This window comes from Strix uralensis, chromosome 14 (genome assembly GCF_047716275.1).
Source record: "Strix uralensis isolate ZFMK-TIS-50842 chromosome 14, bStrUra1, whole genome shotgun sequence".
Taxonomy (NCBI): Eukaryota; Metazoa; Chordata; class Aves; order Strigiformes; family Strigidae; genus Strix; species Strix uralensis.
In genome coordinates, this window is record NC_133985.1 from 3,180,752 (window position 1) to 3,196,360 (window position 15,609).

General features: G+C 56.3%; 1 protein-coding gene across 1 annotated transcript in view; it reads left to right on the forward strand.

Annotated features, from left to right (window-relative positions):
* Nucleotides 1-15,609, forward strand: part of LOC141949953 (protocadherin alpha-2-like) — a 149,282-nt gene that overhangs the window by 40,600 nt on the left and 93,073 nt on the right. The window lies entirely within an intron of this gene.

Genomic DNA, 15,609 nt, shown 5'->3' on the forward strand with positions numbered 1-15,609 from the left:
CAGACTTCTGAATCCTGTCTGATTGACCTTTACCTTCTTGTCTTGAGAAAGGGGTTGTGGGAGGGTAGCGCTTCAGCCTACTGTCCTTGTGTAGTGGTGGGCATCCATAGGAGCTTCTACAGCCATTGATGGTTCGTTGCTTCTCCTCAGGTGGGATTTGTAAGTGGATGGGTTGAGGGGGCCGGTGTAATCTGTGTGTGTTTGATCACGCACTTAATACCTTGTCCTCGTGTCCAGTGTTTCACCACTGTGGCCATGAAGTGTGAGCCGTTGTCACTTTGACTTCATTCAAGGATGATTGTCCTTTGAAGAGACGTGATGCAAGATGACAATTGGGACTTTGGGGATTTTTCTCCTGTTGGTGCATTTCCTCCATTTCACTTGTCTCACCAGAGTCTTTAAGAAAGTAGGGAGGCGATATGGACTTCTTTTTCCCCAAGCATGTGTCAGCTGCACTTAGTCATATCAGTTATTCAGGCAGAGGAGTCTCCTCCAAGGTAGGTGTTGGAAATGGAATTTTTCTGTTCTTGCTCCCCTCGTCTCCCAGGCTGTGGACTTGCGTTCCTGGCCAGAGAAGTGGGGTGATGTACGCTGTCCTGTTATGTTGTTCTTTCAAAATTTGCATCAGCAGCCACAACTTTACAATAGAAGTCCTGGAAATCTTTTGGGAAAAACAAGCAAAAGTCAACCAAACCAACCCACCAAAACAAAACCTACACAGAATTCTCTACACAAGTCAATAGCATCCATTACAGAGGGGTGATCATCAACACTTGGGTTGTTCTCTCGCAGATGATTTCAATGTTGTTGCCATTCAGAGCTGTCTCCACATCTGCTTTAGAAAGAGTATTGCTGTCAGGTCTGCAGCATTTCCATCTGAGATAGTTGAAGCGTGGCCAGACATGACAGTTCAGGAGCAGAGAGTCTGCTGGCACCGTGTATGTGATACCTCTGTGTGGTTTTTTATCGTGCTCTCACGGATGGGAGGTCGACTTGAGCCTTGAGGTGTGAAAGGAGACTGTGACACGTCACAGAGGTGAATGTGGCACTGAGCAGGGTCTGGCCGTTGCCTGATGTGAAGGGTGACCTTGAGGAGTGGGAGGACTTGTCTGCAGGAAGTGGAAATCCTTGGGAAGACCATGGGCCATGTCATAAGAAGGCGGTTATGGGAGCTGAAGTGCTTGTCTTGAGAACACGTGTCCCAGAGTGGGGAGTGGAGGACGCCCAGAGGAAAACTTGAGGCAGGTTGGGCACAGAGTGTTCCTGCCTGGGATCGACTCCCAGGCTCCAAGGGTCTGGACTATGAGGCCTGTTAGATCTGGAGTTAGTGTGTGGGACTGAAATGCCCACAGTGTCTTTTGAGGTTATGAGTATCTCGCGCCGCCGACAGTCCCTTGTGCTGGTGCTGCCTGCTGTAGGCAATGTGTGGGTAAGGGGGGGTGACATGCAGCCTGCTGAATACTGTCTGATGAACATCTTCACTGTGGTTTTGGGAAGGGTGTTGTGGGAGGGTAGTGCTTCCATCTGCTGTCCTTGTGTTGTGGTGGGCATCTAGAGGAGCTTGCACAGCCGTTGGTGTTGCCATGATGGCAACCTCATCAGGCAGGATTTGTAAGGACACATGAGGAGGTGGGTGAAATCCAGGTGGCTGCAGTGGAGCTGTTGTGTTGTCTTGTCATTATTAACTCATTCAGAGATGTGCACGTACACACCAAACCCAGCACAGCATCGAGCTCTGGTTTTCTATCATAGAAATTCTCTCACTCCGTTGACATCATGAGACCGCTTGCATTTGGCATTATATGTGTTCTTCTGCAAGAACAAAATCCATGTGGCCTGAGATCAGACTGTCACAGCTCTAAGCACAGACCCTTTAAGAACTGTGATGTGCAGCTCTGTGGTGTTTCCATCTGAGATTGCTGAAAAGGCACAAAGCATTAGTGAACGGTGAAGTTGAAGCATCTGAGAAGAGCCTGCCGAATGCTGTGTGGCTTTGCATCCCTCCATATGTTCTTTGTGCCGGTCATGGGGGTAAGTGAGGATGTGCAAAGCCTGGGTCATGCTCTGAGCAGGCTTGAGAGCTGGGCATGCTGTTGGTGTTAAGCAAGGTCTGAGTATTGTGGCAGTTGCTCTGGAGTTGGAAGCCTTCTGGATCTTGAGATAGTGTGTGATATTGAAATGCTCATGATGTTTGTGCAGATCTGCCACCAGAGACAGTCCCTCGTGCTGCTACGTGGTTGCTGTAGGGAATGTACTGGTAAGAGGAGATGAGATGCAGAGTACTGGCTGTTGTCTGATGAACCATTTCCCGCTGTTTTTGAGAAGAGTGTTGTGGGTGGGCAGCGCTTCAGCCCGATGTCCTTGTGTAGTGGTGGGCATCCATAGCAGCTTCCACATGCGTTGATGTTGCCGTGATGGTTCCTTGCTCCTCCTTGGGCAGGATTTGTAAGCGGGTGTGAGGAGGAGGTGGGTGTAATCTGTGTGTGCTTGATTTCCCCTCCTTCTGCACTTGCACAGTCGGCCTCGGCAGAGATGGTGTGTCCCCTTGTCATGCTTAACTCCGATATGTGCACGTTGGTGCCAAATCCTTCACAGCAGCCCAGCTCTGGTTTTCTGTGGTACAAATTCCCCCACCCAGTTGACATCGTGGGTGCGCTGGTGCTTCAGCGTTTGGTGTGGTTGTCCTGAAGAATGAAACCCGTGTGGACTGGGATCAGAGCTGTGTCATGGTTTGAGCCCAGAGGGAAGGCAGCTGTTCACTCAGCCCTTCCCCCTCAGGATTGGGAAGGAGGAAATAAAGTGAAAGACTCGGGAATTGGGATAAAGACAGAGAGGGCTGACTCAACCATTATGGTTACAGGCAAAAGGCAGACTTGTTAGGGGAAGAAAAACCATCACTTGAATTCAAACACTAACAATGACAACACTTAACAGAGTGGGAGAGTGAAAAGCATTAACACATCTTAAAAAACACCTTCTGCACCCCTCCCTTCTTCTTGGGCTCAGTTGTGTTCCCGACCACTCTACCTTCTCCCCACCAGTGGTGCAGGAGGCAGAGAATGGGGGGGTTTACAGCCAGTCCGCCACTCCTCCCTCCTCAGAGGGTAGAAACCTCACATTCCCCTGCTCGTGCGTGGTGTCTCTCTCACAGGAGACAGTGTTCTGCAAGGTTTCTCTGACATGAGTCCTTCCCAGGCCTCAGGCAGAACTCTGCTCCACCATGGACCTCCATGGGTGGCAGGGGGGGGCCCTGCATCTCACCTCGGGATACAGCAGGGGTGTCTCTGCACTGGCTCACCTCCCCCCTTCCTCCTCCTTTCTTCATCTGACCTCGGTGTTCACACAGGTGTCCTTCTCGCAACTCTTCCTCACACATTCCCTTCCTTAAATATGTTATTAGAGAGGCACAGCCACCATCGCTAATCGGCTCAGCCTTGGCCAGAGGCCGGTCTGAATTGGAGCCAGGGGAGCTTCGAGAAGCTTCTCAAAGGGGCCACCACTGTTGCAGCCTCTGCCGCTATCAAACACCCAGCACACACACAAACCCAGCACAAGCTGTCCCAACTCCCATCACAGAATCGTTAAGACCTCTGCTGTGCAGCTCTGTGGTGTTTCCATCTGAGATTGCTGAAGAGGCACAAGGCATTCGTGGTGGAGTTCCAGCAGCTGGGAAGAGCCTGCCAGTCACTGTGTGGCTTTGCATCCCTCCATATGTTCTTTGTGCCAGTCGTGATGGAAGGTGAGCACGTGCGAAGGCCTGGGTCATGCTCAGTGTGGGCTTTAGTGCTGGGGCTTGGTGTTGTGGTGGAGAAATGTGTGGGTACTGTGGCCGCGATCCTCCGAGTGGCACGGAGTAGGGCTTGGGGCAATCAGGGGGAGGGTGACTTTGAGTGGGGAAGCGTCTTTCCTGAGGAAATGGAGATGCTGTGTAGAACATGGAGTGTGTCACTGGGGAAGAACTGGAGGATGTGTGCTCAGCTGTGGAGATGCCGTTTCCCAGGGCTTGGGATAGAGGATTGCAGTAGAAAGCCTTGGGAAGACGCCCGACGCACCGTGCTGCTTGCCTGGGATCCTCTCAGGACCTCCACAAGCGCTGCATGTCCTCGTGCCTTGGTGTTCTCTGTACGGTTCCTGTCAGATGAGCAGACATCTGCCATACTCAGCTTGGAGCCCTCCCCTTGGCTGGGGAATGGTGTTGGTCAAACCGAAGCTTTTCCAAATTTCAATCACATTTGGCCAGCCTTCTCTGAGCCTCTCCGTGGCTACCTCTCTGCTCTTAGTCCTGCTACGGAGAGGAACAAGTGTTGTCTGTATCAAACATATTATCAAAACTTGTGTTTCAACATAGCAGAATGGGATCCTTTGTTTTTCTTCTCTCCTCTTACCAAAAACTTCCATCCTTTTTTTTTTTTTTTTTTTTTTCCCCCTTTTCTCACATTGGTAACGTGGATGAAATGCAGACTGCTGAATTTTGGCAGCTGTTGGGTGGCAGAGTTTCGGGCAGTTGTCCATCAGTGTGGGGAATGGCTTCTCGAGTCTCCTGAGCTGAGGTTGACGTTGAGAGAACGTCCTTAGCTTTGAGGTGTCCCTCCTGCTTCCCCTGTGACAGAAGTGCATGAGGGGGCAGTGCACACTGTCCAGGGTTTTCAAAGCTTTTGAAGAACATGAGTAATATTTTTCTGTCCAGCTTCCCCCGAAATTGCTGATAAAGTTAAGGGAGCATGTCCCTTAAAACCAATTCCCCTCCCCTGAAAATGTTTCATTTCTGAAGAAGCACCCAGTGATGCTCCAGGTAAGTCGCTCACACCTACAGTGGATGTGTTTGAGAGACAGATGTGCTTTTGTTCCTGCTCAGCTGCGGCATTTTCCTGTTGGATCGAGCGAAGGTTGCCTGGGTTGTAATGCCTGTAGGGTTGGAGCAGCAAAGCACCACTGCCTGCTCTCGTTCCTCTGCTGCTGCTTCCAGGCACGGTGGGAGCAGGCGGCAGCCGGGACAGGTGGAGGAGGGACCTTAATGCGTTTCTGGGAGTGGATGTGTTGGGCATCCAGAAGATGTTCTCAGTGGGGAGCTGTGGTTGCCTCGTGCTTTGTGAGCCTTCCTGGAGGGTTGTCGTGTGGGGCTGTGATGGGTTTGAGTTCCCAACTGAGAGACTCCCCTCGGCTGTTGGGACTGTTTGGCTCCTGTTTTATTGGATGTTGAAGTACCTGGGTCTTGGGCTTGTGTTTCAGAAGGTGGTGGATTGTGTTCTGATGTCACGGAGCTGTTCTTTGCCATGTGATTGCCTTGCCGTGTTATCTGCCGGGTCCCGGAGAGGACTGGAGGCTGAGGAGTGTGGCCTTCATCCCGAGGGGAGGGGAAGTTGCAGGTGCATGGACCGTAGGAAGGTGCTAGGGAAGAGGAACGAGAGCTCTTGCCAAAGGGCGTGTCCCTCCTTCATGGTGAGTGTCGTGCAGCTATTTTTAAAAACATTTTGGTAAAGGAAGAAATGAAGAGACAAGGATGGAAGCAGAGGAGAAGGAGAGACAAAGAAAGGTCAGAGCGGGGCAAAAAGAAAAAGGCAGAGAGAAAGGAAGAGAGGAAAGAAGAGAGAAGAGAAAGGAGGAAAGAAGGAGTAAAAAAAAAGGAAAGGAAGGACTCCTTGCAATCAAACAAGCAAGAAGAGATGATTGAGGAAGATTCCCAGCATGCACTGATGTTATCTCGAGATGCTGAATGGAGTTGAGGAACTCGGCATCCTCGGTACTGCGGGGCACTCTGCAAGGCTTGGTGAGGGGGGGTGAGGAAGAGGAAGGAGAGCTCTTTCCACGGGACATGTCCATGCTTCATTGCGAGCATGGTGTAGATATTTGGGAAAGATTTTGATAAATAAGAAGAACAGAGGAGACAAAGATGGAAACAGAAGAGGAGGGTAGGCAAAACTGAAACAGGGGAAAGAAGGAAAGAGAAGGGGAAGAGAGAAAAAGGGTGAGTAAAATAAAATGTCAGAAGGAAATGCACATGGAAAGGAAAAAGAGCGGAAGGACCGACACTATGCAAGTAAAAAGCAAGCCAGGAAGGAAGGGAGGAAGATGACACAGAGGAGAAAGAAAGAAATCGTAAAGGGACGACACGCACCGACCTGAGCTCTCGGCGCTGAACAGAGCTGGTCCCTGAGAGCCTCGGCCTTGGCTCGAGTCCCGCGCTCCGGCGCTGCTGCCCCGTCATTAGCGCCGATGGGTGCGACTCTGCTGGTCTCGGCCGCGGAGGCGGCGGCTGGTGAGCTGCGATCGGGGGGAAAGAAGAGAGAAGGGTGGAAAGAGAAGGGCAAGGGGCGGAGAGAGCGGGGGGCGGCAGGGCAAGCCCGAGCAGGAGAAGGAAGAGAAGAGGAAGACGGGAGAGAAGAAAGAGCGAAGAGAAGGAGGAGAGGGACGGTCGTGGAAAGAGACGAACCGAGTCGGAAGAGAAAGGAAGAAACGGTCAGGACAAGGGAGCGGGAGGCGGCAAGAGGAAAGCGGGCGAGGGCGAGCGAGGGCTGTGTGCAAGCAGAGAGCGCTGCAGGAGGAGAAAGCAAGAGCGAAGGAGCGGGCAGAAGGGCGGTCAGGGCCGGGAGAGGGGCTGAGCAGGTCGGGGCCGGCGGCGCGGGCGCTCGTGGGCAGCGCGTGAGGCGGCGGAGCAGCACACGGTGTCGCTGCAGGCTCAGAAACGGCGGCTCGGCTCGGGCGGCTCCGCCCCGGTGCGGCGGAGAGCCCGGCTGTGAGCGCGGGGGGGCGGCGCGGGGCGGGCAGGAGAGCCGGGGCGTGCGGGCGGCGGCGGGGAGCCGTGCGGGGCCCAGGCCGGTGCCGGCGGCGGCGGCGGCGATGGGCGTGTGCGGGGCGCCCGCGGTGCGGGTGCTGGTGCTGGCGGCGGCCTGGGCGCTGGGCGGCGGGCAGGTGCGCTACTCGGTGCCGGAGGAAGCCAAGGCCGGGACGGTGGTGGGCCGGCTGGCGCAGGACCTGGGCCTGGAGGCGGGCGAGGCGGAGGCGCGGCGGCTGCGGCTGGTGGCGCAGGGCCGGCGGGCGAGCGTGGAGGTGAGCGGGGCGAGCGGGGCGCTGGTGGTGAGCTCGCGGCTGGACCGGGAGGAGCTGTGCGGGAAGAGCGCGCCGTGCGCCCTGCGCCTGGAGGTGCTGGTGGAGCGGCCGCTGCGCGTCTTCCACGTGGAGCTGGAGGTCACCGACATCAACGACAACGCCCCGCTCTTCCCCGCCGCCCGCAGAAACCTCAGTTTGTCGGAGAACTCCCCTCCCGGTTCTCGGTTCCCGCTGGAGGGCGCGTCGGATGCGGATATCGGGGCCAACGCGCAGCTCTCCTACACCCTCAGCCCCAGCGAGCACTTCTCCCTGGATTTACAAAAGACCGAGGAGGACGTTGAGTCCTTATTTCTTGTGCTTAGGAAACCTCTGGACCGCGAGACGGTGCCCGTGCACCGGCTGGTGGTGACGGCGAGTGACGGGGGCCGGCCGTCACTGACGGGCACGATGGAGCTGGTGGTGTCGGTGCTGGACGCCAACGACAACGCGCCCCAGTTCAACCAGTCGGTGTATAAAGTGAAGCTTCTGGAAAATACGGAACGCGGAACTTTAGTGATCAGAGTAAACGCCACGGATTTGGATGAGGGAACGAACAGGAATATCTCGTATTCTCTCGGGCAGTTTTTTCCTCAGGAGGGAAGAGACGTTTTCGCGATCGACAGAAAGAGCGGAGGGATTCGTCTTAGGGGTGACTTGGACTTTGAGAATGTTGGTCTCTATCGTCTGCAAGTGGATGCAGCGGATCAGGGCAACCCCCCGCTGTCGGGTCACTGCAAGGTGGTGGTGGAGGTGCTGGACGTGAACGACAACGCGCCCGAGGTGTGGGTGACGTCGCTGTCGGTGCCGGTGGCGGAGGACGCGCCGGTGGGGACGGTGGTGGCGCTGCTGAGCGTGTCGGACCGGGACTCGGGGGCGAACGGGCGGGTGCGCTGCGCGGTGTGGCCGGCGGCGCCGTTCGGGCTGGTGGCGACGTTCGCGGGCTCGTACTCGCTGGTGCTGCGGGAGGCGCTGGACCGGGAGCGGGTGTCGGAGTACGAGGTGGAGGTGCGGGCGGAGGACGGCGGGGCGCCGCCGCTGCGCGCCAGGCGCGGGGTGCGGGTGCCGGTGTCGGACGTGAACGACAACGCGCCGGCGTTCGCGCAGGCCGTGTACACGGTGCTGGCGCGGGAGAACAACGCGGCGGGCGCGGAGCTGGCGCGGCTGTGGGCGCGGGACCCGGACGAGGCGGGCAACGGGCGCGTGAGCTACTCGGTGTGGGAGGGCGGCGGCGGGGGCGCGGCGGCGGGCGGCGGGTGGCGGGCGGCGTCGAGCTACGTGTCGGTGGACGCGGAGAGCGGGCGGCTGTGGGCGCTGCAGCCGCTGGACTACGAGGAGGTGCAGGTGCTGCAGTTCGAGGTGCGGGCGGTGGACGCGGGGGAGCCGCCGCTGTGCGGCAACGCCACGGTGCAGCTCTTCGTGGTGGACGAGAACGACAACGCGCCGGCGCTGCTGCCGGCAGCCGGCGGCGGGCCGGGGCCCGGGGCCGCGGGCTCGGCGGCGTCGGGGCCGGGCTCGGGGGCGTGGTGGGCGTGGGCGGCGTGGGGGGCGCCGGCGGGGCAGGTGGTGGCGAAGATCCGCGCGGTGGACGCGGACTCGGGCTACAACGCGTGGCTGCGCTACGAGCTGTGGGAGCCGCGGGGGAAGGGCCCGTTCCGCGTGGGGCTGTACAGCGGCGAGGTGAGCACGGCGCGGGCGCTGGAGGAGGCGGACGGCCCGCGGCAGAGGCTGGTGATCGTGGTGCGGGACCACGGGGAGCCGGCGCGCTCGGCCACGGCCACGCTGAGCGTGTCGCTGGTGGAGGGCGCCGAGGCGGCGCTGGCGGCCGCGGGCTCGTCCTCGTCGTCCTCGTCGGGGTCGGGGCTGCGGGCGGCGGAGGGCGGCCCGGCGGCGGCGGCGGCAGCGGCGACGAACGTGTGGCTGGTGGTGGCCATCTGCGCGGTGTCGAGCCTGTTCCTGCTGGCCGTGGTGCTGTACGGGGCGTCGCGGTGGGCGCCGCGGGCGGCCGTGCTGTCGGGGCCCGGGCCGGCGACGCTGGTGTGCGCCAGCGAAGTGGGGAGCTGGTCGTACTCGCAGCGGCAGAGCCGGAGCCTGTGCGTGGCGGACGGCGCGGGCAAGAGCGACCTGATGGTTTTCAGCCCCAACTTCCCGCCGCCGCCCGGCCCCGCGGCGAAGGAGACGCAGCCGGAGCCGCCCGCTCTGCTGGACACGGTCAGTGGCCCTCCCTCCTTCCCTCTCTCCTTCCCTCTCTCCCTGCCTCCCTCTTTCCCTCCGTCCGTCTGTCGCCTGCCGGCCCTTCCCCCGACGCCCCTTGCCCGCTGCCGCCCTTCTGGCGCGTCCCGTGGGCAGGCGCTGGTGGGAGCCGGGCTCATCCCGCGGGGCCTGCGGGCGGTGGGTGCGTGGCGGGGGCTGAAGGGTGGTGGTGGCACCTTTGCCTCTGCCCTCGCGTCCTCCCCGCAGCCCCGGGGCTCTTGCCGGGGCTGCGGGGGTGGGGGGTAAGTGAAGGTGTTGCCGCCGCCAGCAGCAGCAGCAGCAGTTCCCGTCCTCCGCTGGGCTTTGCTGTTGTGGGTGGCAGTTGTCGTCCCGTTCAGTCAAGTCACTGCCGCTTGCGGGGAGAGGTGCCACGACGTGGGCTTTGGGGCCGCTCTTGCTTGCTGGTGTGTGGCATTTGCACCCGAGCTTGCTGAAGGAATGCAGGACACACCGGCTGTGGTGGTGATGGTCCCCAGGCACTCTGTACTGTCTTGTTACCGGTGCTGAGTGGGCTGGTATCAGTTTTGGTTTCCTGTTGTTCCCTCTCCTCATCTCTCATCTCATTCTTTGATTCCCTCTGCATATCAGAAGAAGACAAGAACGGGAGATGATGTGTTTGTCTTGAGAACTTATGTCCCTAAGTGTGGAATAGAGGTTGCCCAGAGAAAAGCCTGAGGCAGGAGGGGCACAGAATATTCCTGCCGAGGATCCTTTCCCAGGCTCCAAGGTTCTGCAGTTGGAGGCCTTCTGGATCTTGAGATAGTGTGTGGTACTGAAATGCCCACAGAGTCTCTTGAGGTTATGAAGATCTTGCACTAGAGAGAATCCCTTGTACTGGCACCTACCTGACATAGGAAATGTGCTGGATAAGAGTTGTTGGAAGATGTGTTTGTTAAGCGGCGGGTGGTTACTCTCTGCCTGCAGTTTTCCCTGTGTCTTCTTTCTCTGCCAGCTGTTTCACTGCTGCCGGTTTTTATGCCACTTTCTCTCTTCCTTGGGCATGGAGTTGCTTGGACCCGTTCTGCTGCCATTTCCTATAGCATCACGACCTCAGTGCTTAATATCTTCATATGATTTTTTACTCTTTTATTTCTAGCTGAGGTGTGATAGGGTAGGCTGCTGTTCTCTGCAGTATCTCATATCATTTTGTAGAGGAAATGTGGAGGTCGAGGGCATAAGTTGGGATCTACAGGATGTCTGACAATGTCCAGTCCAAGGCCGTCCTGAAACGTGCAAATGTTGAAGTTGGATGGGTTTTCTTGTGGTGTTGTCCAGTCTAATTTTTCATGTCTTTGCTCTTTATCATTCTGCATGCTACTTTTGCTTTCAATATCTTTGTCATTATCCCTTCCAGTCTTTTATTTTTTAACACGAGGAAATGTTCCTCAAAGAGAAGCTGCTCTAAATCCTTGGTCATCCTGCTTGCCTTCTCTGAAACTCTTGGTGGTCTTCTCTCTTCTTACCTTGTAAGAAGGGGAGGACATCCACAAAATATTCATAGTGTTGGTGAACCTTATATTTCTGCAAAGTTGAATGAAATACTTTGTTTTCTTCCATGGTGTCATAAGTCTTACATTTTTGATTGGCAGTGAGAATGGTGGTGATATATCCACATCACTGTCCTCTCTATGCCAAAGATGTAGTCTCAGACCCTTAAATGGTTCGTTCAGAGTCAGTCACTGTCTGGTTGCCACATATTTTTCCTCATCTCCTCAGCTTTGTGGCGTTCTGCATGGAAAATCTTATGTTATTTTGCCATTTTCCTACCAATGTCTTCAGGGACATCGTCTCTTTCTGCAGTTCTTCTCAGCATACTGGTATTTTAGCTCTGCTCTGTAGGGTAGTATATTCTGTAACCTTTGTTATATCACTTTCTGTGACTTTTTGAGATCTCTTGATTAAATGAGACAGTTTCTGGCAAAGATCTTTGCCTGACTACAGTGTTGACCTTATTATCTTGCTCAAGTGACCAGGTTTGGTTTTCCTGCCATCAGCTCCAGTTGCCTCTTTCAGCCTTCTTTCATTTTGTATGGAGTGTTTTCATTTGTGTACATTTTCCTGTCTTGCAGGCAGGGCACTTTTAATGAACTTTTTGCTTTTGGTTACTGCAAAGTGCTGGTTTCCAGTCTTTTCTTGATCAGAAGTCTCTCCTCCATTTTGATTCTCCTCTGAAAAAGAGATTATGCAAGGTGATCAAGCTGGTACTCCAGGTTCTTCTCTGTTCACCTCGTATAGCATATAGCAGTTTGTGAACTACTACAGATTTACTATGAACATGGAAAAGATAGTAGAAGCATTTCACATTGCCGCTTTCCAAGTATTTTGTAAATGTACTTTCTAATACAAAGTACTTAGCGGCAGAAGAGCATGAACCAACGTAGGTGTGAAAAATGTGCGGCTATAGCGCTATATTAGGCAAGATGTATTGCTAGATGACTTGGTTTTTGTGGGTAAATATATCTGTAGAAGCACCTCAGCTGTGGCTCCTGACTCTGGTAGTTCAATGTACCCTGCAGTGGTAGGCTTTGCATTTCCTTTTTTTTTTTTTTTTTTTTTTTTTTTTGATCCCTTCCTGAGAACACTTTTTAAAATAAACTGTTACATTGTGTCTCATTGTGTGGATGCCTTGTGATGATCATGTGAATATGAACTGGGATGACACTTGAAAATCCTGATTTGATTCCCCCATAGACAGCGTGGCTTAGCTTGCCTTTCTCAGGAGACATGTCAGTAACTGTGAGTGAGAGCCATGCTGCCAAGTGTTGGCTGCTTGATTTCAGAATTTGTGCCCCTTGCCGTCACCGTGACTCACTGTCTTGTAGTGTCCTAAGATGAGGTTTAACTCAAGAGAATGCTGTGAGACTTTGGGTTTAATTTCTGTTTCTGCCTTCATAGAAGTGGATACAGAAATGCTGGCAATACATTGCTCTCAATAAATTTGAGAGGCTGGAAAAAACCTGTTTGCTTTTCCAGCCTCGCTTCCTGAAAATCATGAACAGTGGTCCTTGAACTCACCCCTGACAATGGAGAGCTGGAAATAAATCAAGACGACTGTTAGAATAGCAACAGATGCAATGAAAGATGACCTATTGACAGATCTACCTGGATTTTTTTAAGCATTTGCTATCTTCATTTGGTTTGACCTCCTGTTGCATCGTTGATGCTTCTGTGGTAGAACCAGGAATGCACCTCCATGTGAAATCACCCGTTTCATGTCACTGCCTGGCCTGCGTGGCGGGTAGCAGCAAGTGTCTGTGGCTGTGTAGAGAAGGGGCCCTGATGTGTTTATGTCAGTGGATGAGGTGGGAGTCTGGGAACATTTTGTAAGATAACTGTACCTTGCCAGAGCAGTGGTGCAACCCTTTTGTGTTGTCTTCGGTTACATCATGGGTGGGTGACTGTACTACATCCTGCAGTGCCTCATCGCCATCAGTAACGGACACATTGTTTTGCTGTACTGTGGGTGCCTACCAGCCTAAAAAGGTAAGCAAGAACTTGTCATTCATTGTGCAGCTACAAGTGGGGAATAAAACTTACACAAAATCCTTTATTGAGACACATAAAGACTACTACTATTTCACCCTTCTGAGAGGATTTGTCCTGTGTGGGTTATCTTCAGATGGACATACAGAGTTATGAAGTCACCAACGGAGCTGAAACTCTTTGGAATTTGTATGCACTGCTGGTTTCTTACGTTGGACCTGTACTTCAAAAGGCAAAACCATTCTGTCACTGAGACACACAAATATTCTTTGTAATATGATGTCCTCATTCTATTATTTACTGCATGAAAACCAAGGAGAGTGCATGGGACTGCTCAGCTACACCACTGTCACAAAGCCACGAAAAAGTTAGCAATTTCTGCTTGTTTTTACCATTGCTGCACTAGACACAAATACATTCCATGTGAATCTATGCCTTCTGGAGACCTGAGTGCTTTCCATAGATGGAAGATCTATGGATACAGTCTTCTTCGGTAGTAGAAATCGCTGAACTCTCTTGGCAAAGCAAGAAATAAATGAGGAAACTGAGTTATGCAACGTGTCAGGAAGACAAAGAGAGGACATCAGAACTGGGGTAGGGTCTTTTCAGTGACCTTCCCAGCTGTGATTTCTGCGTTAACGTAGGCGTTTAGGAAACATTTTGGCAAATGTATATAAAGTGCATTTAGGGAAGCGAAGAGATGGGAGAGGAGAGAAGAGAAAGAAGAGGAGAGAGGAGAGAAGAGAAAAAAAGGAGAGGAGAGAGAGGAAAGAGAGAAGAAGGAGAGGAGAGAGACGAGGAGAGAGACGAGAGAGAAGAAAGAGGAGAGAGAAGGAAGGAAAGAAGAAAAGATGAGAGGAGACGAGAGAAAAGAGCCACCTATTATCGAAGGGAAATGTTCCGAAGGGAAGTTGCGGAGCACGTCGCCGAGCGGGCGGAGCCACGGCGCGTCCTTCCTGGAGCGGAGCGCTGCTGCGGGCCGCGGGAGGCGGCAGGAGGCGGCGGCGGAGCAGGAGGCACCGTTCTCGGCCACCAGGTGCCGCTGTTGGCCGTGAACCCGCGGGAGGGCGACAGCTCCTCCCCGAGCCGCGGCCACGGCGGCCGTCAGGCGCGGATGCGGCGGCGGGAGGCGGGATGCGGCGGGCTGGAACGGGAGGGGCAGTGAAGTGTGGACCGGCGCCCCCGCGACTGCCGGGGAGCCCTTAAGGCGGGAGTGGGCGTGCGTGCGGGCGGCGGCGGGGAGCCGTGCGGGGCCCGGGCGGGTGCCGGCGGCGGCGATGGGCGTGTGCGGCGGCCCCGCGGTGCGGGTGCTGGTGCTGGCGGCGGCCTGGGCGCTGGGCGGCGGGCAGGTGCGCTACTCGGTGCCAGAGGAAGCCAAGGCCGGGACGGTGGTGGGCCGGCTGGCGCAGGACCTGGGCCTGGAGGCGGGCGAGGCGGAGGCGCGGCGGCTGCGGCTGGTGGCGCAGGGCCGGCGGGCGAGCGTGGAGGTGAGCGGGGCGAGCGGGGCGCTGGTGGTGAGCTCGCGGCTGGACCGGGAGGAGCTGTGCGGGAAGAGCGCGCCGTGCGCCCTGCGCCTGGAGGTGCTGGTGGAGCGGCCGCTGCGCGTCTTCCACGTGGAGCTGGAGGTCACCGACATCAACGACAACGCCCCGCTCTTCCCCGCCGCCCGCAGAAACCTCAGCATCGCGGAATTCACCACGCTGCCGGGCTCTCGGTTCCCGCTGGAGGGCGCGTCGGATGCGGATATCGGGGCCAACGCGCAGCTCTCCTACACCCTCAGCCCCAGCGAGCACTTCGGGTTGGAAGTGAATTCCAAAGAGGGAAAGAAAAACTCCGTGGTCCTCGTATTAATGAAACCTCTGGACCGCGAGACGGTGCCCGTGCACCGGCTGGTGGTGACGGCGAGTGACGGGGGCCGGCCGTCGCTGACGGGCACGATGGAGCTGGTGGTGTCGGTGCTGGACGCCAACGACAACGCGCCCCAGTTCAACCAGTCGGTGTATAAAGTGCAGCTGCCGGAGAATGCTGCCCCAGGAACTGCCTTTTTCCAGCTCACAGCGACAGACATAGATGAGGGAATTAATCGGGAGATATATTATTCTTTCAGCGACACGATTCCTGCGAAAGTTCAGGAGCTTTTCACACTTGACAGAAAATCCGGGGAACTACGGACTGCTGGTGAACTGGATTTCGAGAACGTGCAGTCGTATGACCTGGAGATCGAAGCGAGAGACAGAGGCTCCCCTCCCTTATCGGGGCACTGCAGCGTGGAGCTGGAGGTGCTGGACGTGAACGACAACGCGCCCGAGGTGTGGGTGACGTCGCTGTCGGTGCCGGTGGCGGAGGACGCGCCGGTGGGGACGGTGGTGGCGCTGCTGAGCGTGTCGGACCGGGACTCGGGGGCGAACGGGCGGGTGCGCTGCGCGGTGTGGCCGGCGGCGCCGTTCGGGCTGGTGGCGACGTTCGCGGGCTCGTACTCGCTGGTGCTGCGGGAGGCGCTGGACCGGGAGCGGGTGTCGGAGTACGAGGTGGAGGTGCGGGCGGAGGACGGCGGGGCGCCGCCGCTGCGCGCCAGGCGCGGGGTGCGGGTGCCGGTGTCGGACGTGAACGACAACGCGCCGGCGTTCGCGCAGGCCGTGTACACGGTGCTGGCGCGGGAGAACAACGCGGCGGGCGCGGAGCTGGCGCGGCTGTGGGCGCGGGACCCGGACGAGGCGGGCAACGGGCGCGTGAGCTACTCGGTGTGGGAGGGCGGCGGCGGGGGCGCGGCGGCGGGCGGCGGGTGGCGGG